Below are 19,182 nucleotides of genomic sequence, written 5' to 3' on the forward strand. Positions count from 1 at the left end.
GTGTGAAAATTGCAGCGGTGTCAGCCAGCATGCATACACTCAGACGTCCTGAAAAATCCCACAGCTGCGGGCAGAGACAGACAAATATCTGATGCCTAAATGCCAGGAAGGAGAGCCTGTGAAATCATCACACAGGGCGCACTGAGAGCAAGCAGGAAGGAAGCCAAGGCATTGTAATCCATTTTTCGCCTGAGGCAAAAAATATGTTTTGCGCAACAATGCTTCGAGTGGAATGAGAAATGTTGAGGGGTTGTGTATTTTGAGCAGGATTTGATTGTTTTCCGCTAAAATGGGCTCGTCCGGGATTTGAACCTGGGACCTCTCGCACCCTAAGCGAGAATCATACCCCTAGACCAACGAGCCTGGGCACAGAAATGCAACGGCTCCGACCCTGCTCGGAGGGTTGGTGACAGAGAGTGGGAGACTACATCCCAAAGCAAGAAACTGCACATGGTGCTCTCTTCTGCAGTACGACTAGAGTCATTTGCATGGTCTTCATCGAACATGACATAAAAAGCCTCTATCCTTTAGACATTTTGGCCCAGATTTACAAGAAAATGACTAAGCGCGACGCTGTGCCAAATTTGCAAGCCCCACGCGCAGTCATTTTCAAAATGCAGGGAAGCGCCGTATTTAGTAGAATACAGCGCACCCCTGTGCTTCCCCCTGCGCCAGCTCTAAATTAGCTGCTGAGCGCCAACGCAGCCGTTCTTGCACCATGGTACAAGGATGACTGCGTTGAGGGGGAAATTGTTTTTGTGCAGGAAGGGACACCTTCCTGCCCAAAAAAAAAATCTTCAATGGTGATTTGCTCTTACTTCTATGTGTGCTGCAGAATGCATCACACATAGAAAGAGCAAAAACAAGGAGAAATGAAAACATTTCTCCTCAGTGCGCCACTCTAACGACACCCCTGGGATGGCGTTGGATTTTGGTGCTGACGCAGATTTACGCCAACTCCTAAATCTGGAGCAGCATCAAAATGCTATGGTGTTGCTGTGGCACACTCCCAACAACACCCATTGCACGCCCCTTCCAGGGAACGCGCTGCGTGCTAAGGGGCCGTATTTACAAGGTGGTGTTAAGCCACAAAAAGTGGCTGAACGCCATCTTGTAAATACCGCGCAGTGCATAGTGCCACCGGGGCGTCACTAAAAGTGATGCTCCGGTGGCGATAGGGCCTTGTAAGTCTGGCACTTTATTTGCTCAAGGTGTGTGTTCTTGGTGAGGGCAGGAAAGCTATTTTCGCTCTCGTACCTTCCTTCCTTGGCTGGCTTGAATGCTGTAGGCTCAGGCTTCATTGCAAAGGTCAAACAGTGAGCAACTGACTGCCGTAAGCTGGCGCAACTCCTCTTGGTGAGCTGTGACAGATGCCCCAGGAGCGTAGTACCTCACGATGGTGAGGGATAGACACAGTCTCTTTTATCTCAGCTTGCCTGTCAGGTGAGGCAGGAAATGCAAATACTGTGAAAAAGCCCAGCGACTCGAACCAGGGACCTTTCGCATGTGAGGTGCGCATGATAACCACTACACTAGACAAACAGACACACTTGCCGGCTTGCTTCATGTGGCTATGCATTGTACTGGAACCACCACACTATGGAAACAGACACACCTGCTTGCTTTATGTGGCTATGCATTGGACTGGGATGCAAGGATGAGGGCCAATGTTCATGACGCTCAAAGCTGAGCCTTCCGGAACACGATCTCTTCCCTTGGAAGAAAGGAACTGGGATCACTTTCATTCCAAGAGGTGATTTCAGAACTGAACCCGAAATTACCATGGAGAAGCACTGTGCATTTAATGTTCCTACGAGCACTGCTGCTCCAGCACAGAAAAGCAGTTGCAAAGAAATCTCGCATACCTTCATGATGCTGAACCGTCTCGACGCCAGTATAAAGCATGTATTGCATTGCAACATGACATCTTACAAGAGTGAAAAGCATAAATACTCCTGTTTAAAACACAGACTGAACCTATAAAGGTAGGGGTTTGTCTGGGATTTGAACCGAGGTCCTCTCACACCCGAAGCGAGAATCATACCCCTATACCAACTAGACTGCCGCTGCATAGTCATTTGAAACATCTTCTGAAGCGTCTTTCCGAAAAGCAGGGCCATTTGGAGGCTCTCACTCTCTAAGCGTGCCATAGCAATTGATGTTTTCTGTCAAGGATTTTTTGTTTGTCTCTAGCAAGGCAAGAGGTAGTCAAAATGCCCTGTGCCAGTGAGCTGAACTAGGGCACTGATGTGAAAAGCAGACCCTTTCTGGTAGTTGTAACCCGCTGCAAGTCATGGACCCTTGCACCTTAGACTTCCCAACCAGAAGCACTGAAGGGCCTGCTAGCTCTTGAGCCAGAGGAGCATGCCTCTTGGATTCAAGCACACTTGCTTGATCAGCGCTCGATCAGGCGAGATTTATATTAGTGGCTCATAGGCCTGAAACACTCACCTGGGAGACGCAGGGTGGCTGATTTCCCGGAATGGCCCTTGATGGGGAAATCACCTCCTTTCCCCCGCCTCATTTCAGAATTGTGTGCTAGTCGCAAGACAGTGTTCAGGGGTTCATGGGTACTGCCTACTCCCAGCTGCCTCTCTGTCTTCTTCATGTAAATTGCAAGTCACGAGGAGGCACCATTGCCAATATGCTCCGCCCACCTAACCAAGAAACCTAGTTTGAGCTTGTCTGCCTGTGTTGTTGCAGGGGCAGTGTCTTCTTTGCCCAAAAGGTGGCAGGAGAGCCTCACTTCAAACGATAGAATCAACTGCTTAAGTAGAAACCAGCATGGTAGTTACTGTCATAAAGTGCAGCTCTAACAGAAGGTGTGCCTGAGACGCCCCTTCCAGTAATACACAAAATTTTGATTGAGGGCCCAGCCGATGGGTTGGTGGATTTCTCCTCACATGCCACAGCAGCTTCCAAAGATAGTGGTGTGAGGAGCTGGCTCTGCAAGCAGAGCAAGATTTAAGGGAAGAAAATACACCTGTCAGAAGTGGGATTTGAACCCACGCCTCCATGAAGAGACCAGAAGGTTCAGCTTCACTGAAGATCAAGCTCTCTTGAGTCTGGCGCCTTAGACCACTCGGCCATCCTGACAGCCAAAACAGTGTGCAGGTCGGACTCTTCAGTCTGCACTTGTTGATTTTGCCGCTTGCAATGTTCCTATCAAAGTCACAGCTTTAAAGGCCCCACAATATAACATGGCCAAGAAAAAAAAAAAAAAACAGAACAAGAAACAATGCACATGCACGACCACCGAGGGATGCAGATAACTTTTTAGCGTCCTGCAATAGTAAAGCACGTTTTACACAGGTCACAAGTTTTTAAAGGTCATTTCTGTCTAAGTGTGCATTGAGAGAGACTGAGGTTTTAGGGAGCAAACACAAAAGCTGCTGCTGCCAAGTGTTTCTGCCCAGTCTCGAACCGGGGACCTTTCGCGTGTGAGGCGAACGTGATAACCACTACACTACAGAAACAAGCTTGCTGGTTTGACTGAAGGAGCACAGTTCCCCTCATATGTTTGCACGATTTCCTCTATACTTTATCAGCAGTTGCTCGGAATGCGAGGGGTAAGTGTGAAAATTGCAGCGGTGTCAGCCAGCATGCATACACTCAGACGTCCTGAAAAATCCCACAGTTGCGGGCAGAGACAGACAAATATCTGATGCCTAAATGCCAGGAAGGAGAGCCTGTGAAATCATCACACAGGGCGCACTGAGAGCAAGCAGGAAGGAAGCCAAGGCATTGTAATCCATTTTTCGCCTGAGGCAAAAAATATGTTTTGCGCAACAATGCTTCGAGTGGAATGAGAAATGTTGAGGGGTTGTGTATTTTGAGCAGGATTTGATTGTTTTCCGCTAAAATGGGCTCGTCCGGGATTTGAATCTGGGACCTCTCGCACCCTAAGCGAGAATCATACCCCTAGACCAACGAGCCTGGGCACAGAAATGCAACGGCTCCGACCCTGCTCGGAGGGTTGGTGACAGAGAGTGGGAGACTACATCCCAAAGCAAGAAACTGCACATGGTGCTCTCTTCTGCAGTACGACTAGAGTCATTTGCATGGTCTTCATCGAACATGACATAAAAAGCCTCTATCCTTTAGACATTTTGGCCCAGATTTACAAGAAAATGACTAAGCGCGACGCTGTGCCAAATTTGCAAGCCCCACGCGCCATCATTTTCAAAATGCAGGGAAGCGCCGTATTTAGTAGAATACAGCGCACCCCTGTGCTTCCCCCTGCGCCAGCTCTAAATTAGCTGCTGAGCGCCAACGCAGCCGTTCTTGCACCATGGTACAAGGATGACTGCGTTGAGGGGGAAATTGTTTTTGTGCAGGAAGGGACACCTTCCTGCCCAAAAAAAAAATCTTCAATGGTGATTTGCTCTTACTTCTATGTGTGCTGCAGAATGCATCACACATAGAAAGAGCAAAAACAAGGAGAAATGAAAACATTTCTCCTCAGTGCGCCACTCTAACGACACCCCTGGGATGGCGTTGGATTTTGGTGCTGACGCAGATTTACGCCAACTCCTAAATCTGGAGCAGCATCAAAATGCTATGGTGTTGCTGTGGCACACTCCCAACAACACCCATTGCACGCCCCTTCCAGGGAACGCGCTGCGTGCTAAGGGGCCGTATTTACAAGGTGGTGTTAAGCCACAAAAAGTGGCTGAACGCCATCTTGTAAATACCGCGCAGTGCATAGTGCCACCGGGGCGTCACTAAAAGTGATGCTCCGGTGGCGATAGGGCCTTGTAAGTCTGGCACTTTATTTGCTCAAGGTGTGTGTTCTTGGTGAGGGCAGGAAAGCTATTTTCGCTCTCGTACCTTCCTTCCTTGGCTGGCTTGAATGCTGTAGGCTCAGGCTTCATTGCAAAGGTCAAACAGTGAGCAACTGACTGCCGTAAGCTGGCGCAACTCCTCTTGGTGAGCTGTGACAGATGCCCCAGGAGCGTAGTACCTCACGATGGTGAGGGATAGACACAGTCTCTTTTATCTCAGCTTGCCTGTCAGGTGAGGCAGGAAATGCAAATACTGTGAAAAAGCCCAGCGACTCGAACCAGGGACCTTTCGCATGTGAGGTGCGCATGATAACCACTACACTAGACAAACAGACACACTTGCCGGCTTGCTTCATGTGGCTATGCATTGTACTGGAACCACCACACTATGGAAACAGACACACCTGCTTGCTTTATGTGGCTATGCATTGGACTGGGATGCAAGGATGAGGGCCAATGTTCATGACGCTCAAAGCTGAGCCTTCCGGAACACGATCTCTTCCCTTGGAAGAAAGGAACTGGGATCACTTTCATTCCAAGAGGTGATTTCAGAACTGGACCCGAAATTACCATGGAGAAGCACTGTGCATTTAATGTTCCTACGAGCACTGCTGCTCCAGCACAGAAAAGCAGTTGCAAAGAAATCTCGCATACCTTCATGATGCTGAACCGTCTCGACGCCAGTATAAAGCATGTATTGCATTGCAACATGACATCTTACAAGAGTGAAAAGCATAAATACTCCTGTTTAAAACACAGACTGAACCTATAAAGGTAGGGGTTTGTCTGGGATTTGAACCGAGGTCCTCTCACACCCGAAGCGAGAATCATACCCCTATACCAACTAGACTGCCGCTGCATAGTCATTTGAAACATCTTCTGAAGCGTCTTTCCGAAAAGCAGGGCCATTTGGAGGCTCTCTCTCTCTAAGCGTGCCATAGCAATTGATGTTTTCTGTCAAGGATTTTTTGTTTGTCTCTAGCAAGGCAAGAGGTAGTCAAAATGCCCTGTGCCAGTGAGCTGAACTAGGGCACTGATGTGAAAAGCAGACCCTTTCTGGTAGTTGTAACCCGCTGCAAGTCATGGACCCTTGCACCTTAGACTTCCCAACCAGAAGCACTGAAGGGCCTGCTAGCTCTTGAGCCAGAGGAGCATGCCTCTTGGATTCAAGCACACTTGCTCGATCAGGCTCGATCAGGCGAGATTTATATTAGTGGCTCATAGGCCTGAAACACTCACCTGGGAGACGCAGGGTGGCTGATTTCCCGGAATGGCCCTTGATGGGGAAATCACCTCCTTTCCCCCGCCTCATTTCAGAATTGTGTGCTAGTCGCAAGACAGTGTTCAGGGGTTCATGGGTACTGCCTACTCCCAGCTGCCTCTCTGTCTTCTTCATGTAAATTGCAAGTCACGAGGAGGCACCATTGCCAATATGCTCCGCCCACCTAACCAAGAAACCTAGTTTGAGCTTGTCTGCCTGTGTTGTTGCAGGGGCAGTGTCTTCTTTGCCCAAAAGGTGGCAGGAGAGCCTCACTTCAAACGATAGAATCAACTGCTTAAGTAGAAACCAGCATGGTAGTTACTGTCATAAAGTGCAGCTCTAACAGAAGGTGTGCCTGAGACGCCCCTTCCAGTAATACACAGAATTTTGATTGAGGGCCCAGCCGATGGGTTGGTGGATTTCTCCTCACATGCCACAGCAGCTTCCAAAGATAGTGGTGTGAGGAGCTGGCTCTGCAAGCAGAGCAAGATTTAAGGGAAGAAAATACACCTGTCAGAAGTGGGATTTGAACCCACGCCTCCATGAAGAGACCAGAAGGCTCAGCTTCACTGAAGATCAAGCTCTCTTGAGTCTGGCGCCTTAGACCACTCGGCCATCCTGACAGCCAAAACAGTGTGCAGGTCGGACTCTTCAGTCTGCACTTGTTGATTTTGCCGCTTGCAATGTTCCTATCAAAGTCACAGCTTTAAAGGCCCCACAATATAACATGGCCAAGAAAAAAAAAAAAAACAGAACAAGAAACAATGCACATGCACGACCACCGAGGGATGCAGATAACTTTGTAGCGTCCTGCAATAGTAAAGCACGTTTTACACAGGTCACAAGTTTTTAAAGGTCATTTCTGTCTAAGTGTGCATTGAGAGAGACTGAGGTTTTAGGGAGCAAACACAAAAGCTGCTGCTGCCAAGTGTTTCTGCCCGGTCTCGAACCGGGGACCTTTCGCGTGTGAGGCAAACGTGATAACCACTACACTACAGAAACAAGCTTGCTGGTTTGACTGAAGGAGCACAGTTCCCCTCATATGTTTGCACGATTTCCTCTATACTTTATCAGCAGTTGCTTGGAATGCGAGGGGTAAGTGTGAAAATTGCAGCGGTGTCAGCCAGCATGCATACACTCAGACGTCCTGAAAAATCCCACAGCTGCGGGCAGAGACAGACAAATATCTGATGCCTAAATGCCAGGAAGGAGAGCCTGTGAAATCATCACACAGGGCGCACTGAGAGCAAGCAGGAAGGAAGCCAAGGCATTGTAATCCATTTTTCGCCTGAGGCAAAAAATATGTTTTGCGCAACAATGCTTCGAGTGGAATGAGAAATGTTGAGGGGTTGTGTATTTTGAGCAGGATTTGATTGTTTTCCGCTAAAATGGGCTTGTCCGGGATTTGAACCTGGGACCTCTCGCACCCTAAGCGAGAATCATACCCCTAGACCAACGAGCCTGGGCACAGAAATGCAACGGCTCCGACCCTGCTCGGAGGGTTGGTGACAGAGAGTGGGAGACTACATCCCAAAGCAAGAAACTGCACATGGTGCTCTCTTCTGCAGTACGACTAGAGTCATTTGCATGGTCTTCATCGAACATGACATAAAAAGCCTCTATCCTTTAGACATTTTGGCCCAGATTTACAAGAAAATGACTAAGCGCGACGCTGTGCCAAATTTGCAAGCCCCACGCGCCGTCATTTTCAAAATGCAGGGAAGCGCCGTATTTAGTAGAATACAGCGCACCCCTGTGCTTCCCCCTGCGCCAGCTCTAAATTAGCTGCTGAGCGCCAACGCAGCCGTTCTTGCACCATGGTACAAGGATGACTGCGTTGAGGGGGAAATTGTTTTTGTGCAGGAAGGGACACCTTCCTGCCCAAAAAAAAAATCTTCAATGGTGATTTGCTCTTACTTCTATGTGTGCTGCAGAATGCATCACACATAGAAAGAGCAAAAACAAGGAGAAATGAAAACATTTCTCCTCAGTGCGCCACTCTAACGACACCCCTGGGATGGCGTTGGATTTTGGTGCTGACGCAGATTTACCCCAACTCCTAAATCTGGAGCAGTATCAAAATGCTATGGTGTTGCTGTGGCACACTCCCAACAACACCCATTGCACGCCCCTTCCAGGGAACGCGCTGCGTGCTAAGGGGCCGTATTTACAAGGTGGTGTTAAGCCACAAAAAGTGGCTGAACGCCATCTTGTAAATACCGCGCAGTGCATAGTGCCACCGGGGCGTCACTAAAAGTGATGCTCCGGTGGCGATAGGGCCTTGTAAGTCTGGCACTTTATTTGCTCAAGGTGTGTGTTCTTGGTGAGGGCAGGAAAGCTATTTTCGCTCTCGTACCTTCCTTCCTTGGCTGGCTTGAATGCTGTAGGCTCAGGCTTCATTGCAAAGGTCAAACAGTGAGCAACTGACTGCCGTAAGCTGGCGCAACTCCTCTTGGTGAGCTGTGACAGATGCCCCAGGAACGTAGTACCTCACGATGGTGAGGGATAGACACAGTCTCTTTTATCTCAGCTTGCCTGTCAGGTGAGGCAGGAAATGCAAATACTGTGAAAAAGCCCAGCGTCTCGAACCAGGGACCTTTCGCATGTGAGGTGCGCATGATAACCACTACACTAGACAAACAGACACACTTGCCGGCTTGCTTCATGTGGCTATGCATTGTACTGGAACCACCACACTATGGAAACAGACACACCTGCTTGCTTTATGTGGCTATGCATTGGACTGGGATGCAAGGATGAGGGCCAATGTTCATGACGCTCAAAGCTGAGCCTTCCGGAACACGATCTCTTCCCTTGGAAGAAAGGAACTGGGATCACTTTCATTCCAAGAGGTGATTTCAGAACTGGACCCGAAATTACCATGGAGAAGCACTGTGCATTTAATGTTCCTACGAGCACTGCTGCTCCAGCACAGAAAAGCAGTTGCAAAGAAATCTCGCATACCTTCATGATGCTGAACCGTCTCGACGCCAGTATAAAGCATGTATTGCATTGCAACATGACATCTTACAAGAGTGAAAAGCATAAATACTCCTGTTTAAAACACAGACTGAACCTATAAAGGTAGGGGTTTGTCTGGGATTTGAACCGAGGTCCTCTCACACCCGAAGCGAGAATCATACCCCTATACCAACTAGACTGCCGCTGCATAGTCATTTGAAACATCTTCTGAAGCGTCTTTCCGAAAAGCAGGGCCATTTGGAGGCTCTCTCTCTCTAAGCGTGCCATAGCAATTGATGTTTTCTGTCAAGGATTTTTTGTTTGTCTCTAGCAAGGCAAGAGGTAGTCAAAATGCCCTGTGCCAGTGAGCTGAACTAAGGCACTGATGTGAAAAGCAGACCCTTTCTGGTAGTTGTAACCCGCTGCAAGTCATGGACCCTTGCACCTTAGACTTCCCAACCAGAAGCACTGAAGGGCCTGCTAGCTCTTGAGCCAGAGGAGCATGCCTCTTGGATTCAAGCACACTTGCTCGATCAGCGCTCGATCAGGCTTGATCAGGTGAGATTTATATTAGTGGCTCATAGGCCTGAAACACTCACCTGGGAGACGCAGGGTGGCTGATTTCCCGGAATGGCCCTTGATGGGGAAATCACCTCCTTTCCCCCGCCTCATTTCAGAATTGTGTGCTAGTCGCAAGACAGTGTTCAGGGGTTCATGGGTACTGCCTACTCCCAGCTGCCTCTCTGTCTTCTTCATGTAAATTGCAAGTCACGAGGAGGCACCATTGCCAATATGCTCCGCCCACCTAACCAAGAAACCTAGTTTGAGCTTGTCTGCCTGTGTTGTTGCAGGGGCAGTGTCTTCTTTGCCCAAAAGGTGGCAGGAGAGCCTCACTTCAAACGATAGAATCAACTGATTAAGTAGAAACCAGCATGGTAGTTACTGTCATAAAGTGCAGCTCTAACAGAAGGTGTGCCTGAGACGCCCCTTCCAGTAATACACAGAATTTTGATTGAGGGCCCAGCCGATGGGTTGGTGGATTTCTCCTCACATGCCACAGCAGCTTCCAAAGATAGTGGTGTGAGGAGCTGGCTCTGCAAGCAGAGCAAGATTTAAGGGAAGAAAATACACCTGTCAGAAGTGGGATTTGAACCCACGCCTCCATGAAGAGACCAGAAGGCTCAGCTTCACTGAAGATCAAGCTCTCTTGAGTCTGGCGCCTTAGACCACTCGGCCATCCTGACAGCCAAAACAGTGTGCAGGTCGGACTCTTCAGTCTGCACTTGTTGATTTTGCCGCTTGCAATGTTCCTATCAAAGTCACAGCTTTAAAGGCCCCACAATATAACATGGCCAAGAAAAAAAAAAAAAAACAGAACAAGAAACAATGCACATGCACGACCACCGAGGGATGCAGATAACTTTTTAGCGTCCTGCAATAGTAAAGCACGTTTTACACAGGTCACAAGTTTTTAAAGGTCATTTCTGTCTAAGTGTGCATTGAGAGAGACTGAGGTTTTAGGGAGCAAACACAAAAGCTGCTGCTGCCAAGTGTTTCTGCCCGGTCTCGAACCAGGGACCTTTCGCGTGTGAGGCGAACGTGATAACCACTACACTACAGAAACAAGCTTGCTGGTTTGACTGAAGGAGCACAGTTCCCCTCATATGTTTGCACGATTTCCTCTATACTTTATCAGCAGTTGCTCGGAATGCGAGGGGTAAGTGTGAAAATTGCAGCGGTGTCAGCCAGCATGCATACACTCAGACGTCCTGAAAAATCCCACAGCTGCGGGCAGAGACAGACAAATATCTGATGCCTAAATGCCAGGAAGGAGAGCCTGTGAAATCATCACACAGGGCGCACTGAGAGCAAGCAGGAAGGAAGCCAAGGCATTGTAATCCATTTTTCGCCTGAGGCAAAAAATATGTTTTGCGCAACAATGCTTCGAGTGGAATGAGAAATGTTGAGGGGTTGTGTATTTTGAGCAGGATTTGATTGTTTTCCGCTAAAATGGGCTCGTCCGGGATTTGAACCTGGGACCTCTCGCACCCTAAGCGAGAATCATACCCCTAGACCAACGAGCCTGGGCACAGAAATGCAACGGCTCCGACCCTGCTCGGAGGGTTGGTGACAGAGAGTGGGAGACTACATCCCAAAGCAAGAAACTGCACATGGTGCTCTCTTCTGCAGTACGACTAGAGTCATTTGCATGGTCTTCATCGAACATGACATAAAAAGCCTCTATCCTTTAGACATTTTGGCCCAGATTTACAAGAAAATGACTAAGCGCGACGCTGTGCCAAATTTGCAAGCCCCACGTGCAGTCATTTTCAAAATGCAGGGAAGCGCCGTATTTAGTAGAATACAGCGCACCCCTGTGCTTCCCCCTGCGCCAGCTCTAAATTAGCTGCTGAGCGCCAACGCAGCCGTTCTTGCACCATGGTACAAGGATGACTGCGTTGAGGGGGAAATAGTTTTTGTGCAGGAAGGGACACCTTCCTGCCCAAAAAAAAAATCTTCAATGGTGATTTGCTCTTACTTCTATGTGTGCTGCAGAATGCATCACACATAGAAAGAGCAAAAACAAGGAGAAATGAAAACATTTCTCCTCAGTGCGCCACTCTAACGACACCCCTGGGATGGCGTTGGATTTTGGTGCTGACGCAGATTTACGCCAACTCCTAAATCTGGAGCAGCATCAAAATGCTATGGTGTTGCTGTGGCACACTCCCAACAACACCCATTGCACGCCCCTTCCAGGGAACGCGCTGCGTGCTAAGGGGCCGTATTTACAAGGTGGTGTTAAGCCACAAAAAGTGGCTGAACGCCATCTTGTAAATACCGCGCAGTGCATAGTGCCACGGGGGCGTCACTAAAAGTGATGCTCCGGTGGCAATAGGACCTTGTAAGTCTGGCACTTTATTTGCTCAAGGTGTGTGTTCTTGGTGAGGGCAGGAAAGCTATTTTCGCTCTCGTACCTTCCTTCCTTGGCTGGCTTGAATGCTGTAGGCTCAGGCTTCATTGCAAAGGTCAAACAGTGAGCAACTGACTGCCGTAAGCTGGCGCAACTCCTCTTGGTGAGCTGTGACAGATGCCCCAGGAGCGTAGTACCTCACGATGGTGAGGGATAGACACAGTCTCTTTTATCTCAGCTTGCCTGTCAGGTGAGGCAGGAAATGCAAATACTGTGAAAAAGCCCAGCGACTCGAACCAGGGACCTTTCGCATGTGAGGTGCGCATGATAACCACTACACTAGACAAACAGACACACTTGCCGGCTTGCTTCATGTGGCTATGCATTGTACTGGAACCACCACACTATGGAAACAGACACACCTGCTTGCTTTATGTGGCTATGCATTGGACTGGGATGCAAGGATGAGGGCCAATGTTCATGACGCTCAAAGCTGAGCCTTCCGGAACACGATCTCTTCCCTTGGAAGAAAGGAACTGGGATCACTTTCATTCCAAGAGGTGATTTCAGAACTGGACCCGAAATTACCATGGAGAAGCACTGTGCATTTAATGTTCCTACGAGCACTGCTGCTCCAGCACAGAAAAGCAGTTGCAAAGAAATCTCGCATACCTTCATGATGCTGAACCGTCTCGACGCCAGTATAAAGCATGTATTGCATTGCAACATGACATCTTACAAGAGTGAAAAGCAGAAATACTCCTGTTTAAAACACAGACTGAACCTATAAAGGTAGGGGTTTGTCTGGGATTTGAACCGAGGTCCTCTCACACCCGAAGCGAGAATCATACCCCTATACCAACTAGACTGCCGCTGCATAGTCATTTGAAACATCTTCTGAAGCGTCTTTCCGAAAAGCAGGGCCATTTGGAGGCTCTCTCTCTCTAAGCGTGCCATAGCAATTGATGTTTTCTGTCAAGGATTTTTTGTTTGTCTCTAGCAAGGCAAGAGGTAGTCAAAATGCCCTGTGCCAGTGAGCTGAACTAGGGCACTGATGTGAAAAGCAGACCCTTTCTGGTAGTTGTAACCCGCTGCAAGTCATGGACCCTTGCACCTTAGACTTCCCAACCAGAAGCACTGAAGGGCCTGCTAGCTCTTGAGCCAGAGGAGCATACCTCTTGGATTCAAGCACACTTGCTTGATCAGCGCTCGATCAGGCGAGATTTATATTAGTGGCTCATAGGCCTGAAACACTCACCTGGGAGACGCAGGGTGGCTGATTTCCCGGAATGGCCCTTGATGGGGAAATCACCTCCTTTCCCCCGCCTCATTTCAGAATTGTGTGCTAGTCGCAAGACAGTGTTCAGGGGTTCATGGGTACTGCCTACTCCCAGCTGCCTCTCTGTCTTCTTCATGTAAATTGCAAGTCACGAGGAGGCACCATTGCCAATATGCTCCGCCCACCTAACCAAGAAACCTAGTTTGAGCTTGTCTGCCTGTGTTGTTGCAGGGGCAGTGTCTTCTTTGCCCAAAAGGTGGCAGGAGAGCCTCACTTCAAACGATAGAATCAACTGCTTAAGTAGAAACCAGCATGGTAGTTACTGTCATAAAGTGCAGCTCTAACAGAAGGTGTGCCTGAGACGCCCCTTCCAGTAATACACAGAATTTTGATTGAGGGCCCAGCCGATGGGTTGGTGGATTTCTCCTCACATGCCACAGCAGCTTCCAAAGATAGTGGTGTGAGGAGCTGGCTCTGCAAGCAGAGCAAGATTTAAGGGAAGAAAATACACCTGTCAGAAGTGGGATTTGAACCCACGCCTCCATGAAGAGACCAGAAGGTTCAGCTTCACTGAAGATCAAGCTCTCTTGAGTCTGGCGCCTTAGACCACTCGGCCATCCTGACGGCCAAAACAGTGTGCAGGTCGGACTCTTCAGTCTGCACTTGTTGATTTTGCCGCTTGCAATGTTCCTATCAAAGTCACAGCTTTAAAGGCCCCACAATATAACATGGCCAAGAAAAAAAAAAAAAAACAGAACAAGAAACAATGCACATGCACGACCACCGAGGGATGCAGACAACTTTTTAGCGTCCTGCAATAGTAAAGCACGTTTTACACAGGTCACAAGTTTTTAAAGGTCATTTCTGTCTAAGTGTGCATTGAGAGAGACTGAGGTTTTAGGGAGCAAACACAAAAGCTGCTGCTGCCAAGTGTTTCTGCCCGGTCTCGAACCGGGGACCTTTCGCGTGTGAGGCGAACGAGATAACCACTACACTACAGAAACAAGCTTGCTGGTTTGACTGAAGGAGCACAGTTCCCCTCATATGTTTGCACGATTTCCTCTATACTTTATCAGCAGTTGCTCGGAATGCGAGGGGTAAGTGTGAAAATTGCAGCGGTGTCAGCCAGCATGCATACACTCAGACGTCCTGAAAAATCCCACAGTTGCGGGCAGAGACAGACAAATATCTGATGCCTAAATGCCAGGAAGGAGAGCCTGTGAAATCATCACACAGGGCGCACTGAGAGCAAGCAGGAAGGAAGCCAAGGCATTGTAATCCATTTTTCGCCTGAGGCAAAAAATATGTTTTGCGCAACAATGCTTCGAGTGGAATGAGAAATGTTGAGGGGTTGTGTATTTTGAGCAGGATTTGATTGTTTTCCGCAAAAATGGGCTCGTCCGGGATTTGAATCTGGGACCTCTCGCACCCTAAGCGAGAATCATACCCCTAGACCAACGAGCCTGGGCACAGAAATGCAACGGCTCCGACCCTGCTCGGAGGGTTGGTGACAGAGAGTGGGAGACTACATCCCAAAGCAAGAAACTGCACATGGTGCTCTCTTCTGCAGTACGACTAGAGTCATTTGCATGGTCTTCATCGAACATGACATAAAAAGCCTCTATCCTTTAGACATTTTGGCCCAGATTTACAAGAAAATGACTAAGCGCGACGCTGTGCCAAATTTGCAAGCCCCACGCGCCGTCATTTTCAAAATGCAGGGAAGCGCCGTATTTAGTAGAATACAGCGCACCCCTGTGCTTCCCCCTGCGCCAGCTCTAAATTAGCTGCTGAGCGCCAACGCAGCCGTTCTTGCACCATGGTACAAGGATGACTGCGTTGAGGGGGAAATTGTTTTTGTGCAGGAAGGGACACCTTCCTGCCCAAAAAAAAAATCTTCAATGGTGATTTGCTCTTACTTCTATGTGTGCTGCAGAATGCATCACACATAGAAAGAGCAAAAACAAGGAGAAATGAAAACATTTCTCCTCAGTGCGCCACTCTAACGACACCCCTGGGATGGCGTTGGATTTTGGTGCTGACGCAGATTTACGCCAACTCCTAAATCTGGAGCAGCATCAAAATGCTATGGTGTTGCTGTGGCACACTCCCAACAACACCCATTGCACGCCCCTTCCAGGGAACGCGCTGCGTGCTAAGGGGCCGTATTTACAAGGTGGTGTTAAGCCACAAAAAGTGGCTGAACGCCATCTTGTAAATACCGCACAGTGCATAGTGCCACGGGGGCGTCACTAAAAGTGATGCTCCGGTGGCGATAGGACCTTGTAAGTCTGGCACTTTATTTGCTCAAGGTGTGTGTTCTTGGTGAGGGCAGGAAAGCTATTTTCGCTCTCGTACCTTCCTTCCTTGGCTGGCTTGAATGCTGTAGGCTCAGGCTTCATTGCAAAGGTCAAACAGTGAGCAACTGACTGCCGTAAGCTGGCGCAACTCCTCTTGGTGAGCTGTGACAGATGCCCCAGGAGCGTAGTAGCTCACGATGGTGAGGGATAGACACAGTCTCTTTTATCTCAGCTTGCCTGTCAGGTGAGGCAGGAAATGCAAATACTGTGAAAAAGCCCAGCGACTCGAACCAGGGACCTTTCGCATGTGAGGTGCGCATGATAACCACTACACTAGACAAACAGACACACTTGCCGGCTTGCTTCATGTGGCTATGCATTGTACTGGAACCACCACACTATGGAAACAGACACACCTGCTTGCTTTATGTGGCTATGCATTGGACTGGGATGCAAGGATGAGGGCCAATGTTCATGACGCTCAAAGCTGAGCCTTCCGGAACACGATCTCTTCCCTTGGAAGAAAGGAACTGGGATCACTTTCATTCCAAGAGGTGATTTCAGAACTGGACCCGAAATTACCATGGAGAAGCACTGTGCATTTAATGTTCCTACGAGCACTGCTGCTCCAGCACAGAAAAGCAGTTGCAAAGAAATCTCGCATACCTTCATGATGCTGAACCGTCTCGACGCCAGTATAAAGCATGTATTGCATTGCAACATGACATCTTACAAGAGTGAAAAGCATAAATACTCCTGTTTAAAACACAGACTGAACCTATAAAGGTAGGGGTTTGTCTGGGATTTGAACCGAGGTCCTCTCACACCCGAAGCGAGAATCATACCCCTATATCAACTAGACTGCCGCTGCATAGTCATTTGAAACATCTTCTGAAGCGTCTTTCCGAAAAGCAGGGCCATTTGGAGTCTCTCTCTCTCTAAGCGTGCCATAGCAATTGATGTTTTCTGTCAAGGATTTTTTGTTTGTCTCTAGCAAGGCAAGAGGTAGTCAAAATGCCCTGTGCCAGTGAGCTGAACTAGGGCACTGATGTGAAAAGCAGACCCTTTCTGGTAGTTGTAACCCGCTGCAAGTCATGGACCCTTGCACCTTAGACTTCCCAACCAGAAGCACTGAAGGGCCTGCTAGCTCTTGAGCCAGAGGAGCATGCCTCTTGGATTCAAGCACACTTGCTCGATCAGCGCTCGATCAGGCAAGATTTATATTAGTGGCTCATAGGCCTGAAACACTCACCTGGGAGACGCAGGGTGGCTGATTTCCCGGAATGGCCCTTGATGGTGAAATCACCTCCTTTCCCCCGCCTCATTTCAGAATTGTGTGCTAGTCGCAAGACAGTGTTCAGGGGTTCATGGGTTCTGCCTACTCCCAGCTGCCTCTCTGTCTTCTTCATGTAAATTGCAAGTCACGAGGAGGCACCATTGCCAATATGCTCCGCCCACCTAACCAAGAAACCTAGTTTGAGCTTGTCTGCCTGTGTTGTTGCAGGGGCAGTGTCTTCTTTGCCCAAAAGGTGGCAGGAGAGCCTCACTTCAAACGATAGAATCAACTGCTTAAGTAGAAACCAGCATGGTAGTTACTGTCATAAAGTGCAGCTCTAACAGAAGGTGTGCCTGAGACGCCCCTTCCAGTAATACACAGAATTTTGATTGAGGGCCCAGCCGATGGGTTGGTGGATTTCTCCTCACATGCCACAGCAGCTTCCAAAGATAGTGGTGTGAGGAGCTGGCTCTGCAAGCAGAGCAAGATTTAAGGGAAGAAAATACACCTGTCAGAAGTGGGATTTGAACCCACTCCTCCATGAAGAGACCAGAAGGCTCAGCTTTACTGAAGATCAAGCTCTCTTGAGTCTGGCGCCTTAGACCACTCGGCCATCCTGACAGCCAAAACAGTGTGCAGGTCGGACTCTTCAGTCTGCACTTGTTGATTTTGCCGCTTGCAATGTTCCTATCAAAGTCACAGCTTTAAAGGCCCCACAATATAACATGGCCAAGAAAAGAAAAAAAAAACAGAACAAGAAACAATGCACATGCACGACCAACGAGGGATGCAGATAACTTTTTAGCGTCCTGCAATAGTAAAGCACGTTTTACACAGGTCACAAGTTTTTAAAGGTCATTTCTGTCTAAGTGTGCATTGAGAGAGACTGAGGTTTTAGGGAGCAAACACAAAAGCTGCTGCTGCCAAGTGTTTCTGCCCGGTCTCGAACCGGGGACCTTTCGCGTGTGAGGCGAACGTGATAACCACTACACTACAGAAACAAGCTTGCTGGTTTGACTGAAGGAGCACAGTTCCCCTCATATGTTTGCACGATTTCCTCTATACTTTATCAGCAGTTGCTTGGAATGCGAGGGGTAAGTGTGAAAATTGCAGCGGTGTCAGCCAGCATGCATACACTCAGACGTCCTGAAAAATCCCACAGCTGCGGGCAGAGACAGACAAATATCTGATGCCTAAATGCCAGGAAGGAGAGCCTGTGAAATCATCACACAGGGCGCACTGAGAGCAAGCAGGAAGGAAGCCAAGGCATTGTAATCCATTTTTCGCCTGAGGCAAAAAATATGTTTTGCGCAACAATGCTTCGAGTGGAATGAGAAATGTTGAGGGGTTGTGTATTTTGAGCAGGATTTGATTGTTTTCCGCTAAAATGGGCTCGTCCGGGATTTGAACCTGGGACCTCTCACACCCTAAGCGAGAATCATACCCCTAGACCAATGAGCCTGGGCACACAAATGCAACGGCTCCGACCCTGCTCGGAGGGTTGGTGACAGAGAGTGGGAGACTACATCCCAAAGCAAGAAACTGCACATGGTGCTCTCTTCTGCAGTACGACTAGAGTCATTTGCATGGTCTTCATCGAACATGACATAAAAAGCCTCTATCCTTTAGACATTTTGGCCCAGATTTACAAGAAAATGACTAAGCGCGACGCTGTGCCAAATTTGCAAGCCCCACGCGCAGTCATTTTCAAAATGCAGGGAAGCGCCGTATTTAGTAGAATACAGCGCACCCCTGTGCTTCCCCCTGCGCCAGCTCTAAATTAGCTGCTGAGCGCCAACGCAGCCGTTCTTGCACCATGGTACAAGGATGACTGCGTTGAGGGGGAAATTGTTTTTGTGCAGGAAGGGACACCTTCCTGCCCAAAAAAAAAATCTTCAATGGTGATTTGCTCTTACTTCTATGTGTGCTGCAGAATGCATCACACATAGAAAGAGCAAAAACAAGGAGAAATGAAAACATTTCTCCTCAGTGCGCCACTCTAACGACACCCCTGGGATGGCGTTGGATTTTGGTGCTGACGCAGATTTACGCCAACTCCTAAATCTGGAGCAGCATCAAAATGCTATGGTGTTGCTGTGGCACACTCCCAACAACACCCATTGCACGCCCCTTCCAGGGAACGCGCTGCGTGCTAAGGGGCCGTATTTACAAGGTGGTGTTAAGCCACAAAAAGTGGCTGAACGCCATCTTGTAAATACCGCGCAGTGCATAGTGCCACCGGGGCGTCACTAAAAGTGATGCTCCGGTGGCGATAGGGCCTTGTAAGTCTGGCACTTTATTTGCTCAAGGTGTGTGTTCTTGGTGAGGGCAGGAAAGCTATTTTCGCTCTCGTACCTTCCTTCCTTGGCTGGCTTGAATGCTGTAGGCTCAGGCTTCATTGCAAAGG

At 48.7% G+C, this 19,182-nt stretch overlaps 11 non-coding genes across 11 annotated transcripts; all 11 read right to left on the minus strand.

The window, feature by feature from the left end:
- Window positions 1-291: 291 nt before the first annotated feature.
- On the minus strand, window positions 292-363 carry TRNAP-AGG (transfer RNA proline (anticodon AGG)). Its single transcript has one exon. It is a non-coding gene; the product is annotated as a tRNA-Pro (tRNA).
- Window positions 364-2,984: 2,621 nt separating this feature from the next.
- Window positions 2,985-3,096, minus strand: TRNAL-CAA (transfer RNA leucine (anticodon CAA)). The gene is made up of 2 exons: window positions 3,059-3,096; window positions 2,985-3,030 (listed from the first exon to the last, which is right to left on the minus strand). It is a non-coding gene; the product is annotated as a tRNA-Leu (tRNA).
- A 307-nt stretch (window positions 3,097-3,403) lies between these two features.
- Window positions 3,404-3,476, minus strand: TRNAV-CAC (transfer RNA valine (anticodon CAC)). Its single transcript has one exon. It is a non-coding gene; the product is annotated as a tRNA-Val (tRNA).
- A 3,080-nt stretch (window positions 3,477-6,556) lies between these two features.
- TRNAL-CAA (transfer RNA leucine (anticodon CAA)) lies at window positions 6,557-6,668 on the minus strand. Its single transcript has 2 exons — window positions 6,631-6,668; window positions 6,557-6,602 (listed from the first exon to the last, which is right to left on the minus strand). It is a non-coding gene; the product is annotated as a tRNA-Leu (tRNA).
- A 306-nt stretch (window positions 6,669-6,974) lies between these two features.
- TRNAV-CAC (transfer RNA valine (anticodon CAC)) lies at window positions 6,975-7,047 on the minus strand. Its single transcript has one exon. It is a non-coding gene; the product is annotated as a tRNA-Val (tRNA).
- Window positions 7,048-10,138: 3,091 nt separating this feature from the next.
- On the minus strand, window positions 10,139-10,250 carry TRNAL-CAA (transfer RNA leucine (anticodon CAA)). The gene is made up of 2 exons: window positions 10,213-10,250; window positions 10,139-10,184 (listed from the first exon to the last, which is right to left on the minus strand). It is a non-coding gene; the product is annotated as a tRNA-Leu (tRNA).
- A 307-nt stretch (window positions 10,251-10,557) lies between these two features.
- TRNAV-CAC (transfer RNA valine (anticodon CAC)) lies at window positions 10,558-10,630 on the minus strand. The gene has a single exon. It is a non-coding gene; the product is annotated as a tRNA-Val (tRNA).
- Window positions 10,631-11,018: 388 nt separating this feature from the next.
- TRNAP-AGG (transfer RNA proline (anticodon AGG)) lies at window positions 11,019-11,090 on the minus strand. The gene has a single exon. It is a non-coding gene; the product is annotated as a tRNA-Pro (tRNA).
- Window positions 11,091-13,711: 2,621 nt separating this feature from the next.
- Window positions 13,712-13,823, minus strand: TRNAL-CAA (transfer RNA leucine (anticodon CAA)). The gene is made up of 2 exons: window positions 13,786-13,823; window positions 13,712-13,757 (listed from the first exon to the last, which is right to left on the minus strand). It is a non-coding gene; the product is annotated as a tRNA-Leu (tRNA).
- Window positions 13,824-14,130: 307 nt separating this feature from the next.
- TRNAV-CAC (transfer RNA valine (anticodon CAC)) lies at window positions 14,131-14,203 on the minus strand. The gene has a single exon. It is a non-coding gene; the product is annotated as a tRNA-Val (tRNA).
- Window positions 14,204-17,703: 3,500 nt separating this feature from the next.
- Window positions 17,704-17,776, minus strand: TRNAV-CAC (transfer RNA valine (anticodon CAC)). Its single transcript has one exon. It is a non-coding gene; the product is annotated as a tRNA-Val (tRNA).
- Between the last annotated feature and the right edge of the window lie 1,406 nt (window positions 17,777-19,182).

This window comes from Pleurodeles waltl, unplaced genomic scaffold (assembly GCF_031143425.1).
Source record: "Pleurodeles waltl isolate 20211129_DDA unplaced genomic scaffold, aPleWal1.hap1.20221129 scaffold_390, whole genome shotgun sequence".
In the NCBI taxonomy this organism is placed as follows: domain Eukaryota; kingdom Metazoa; phylum Chordata; class Amphibia; order Caudata; family Salamandridae; genus Pleurodeles; species Pleurodeles waltl.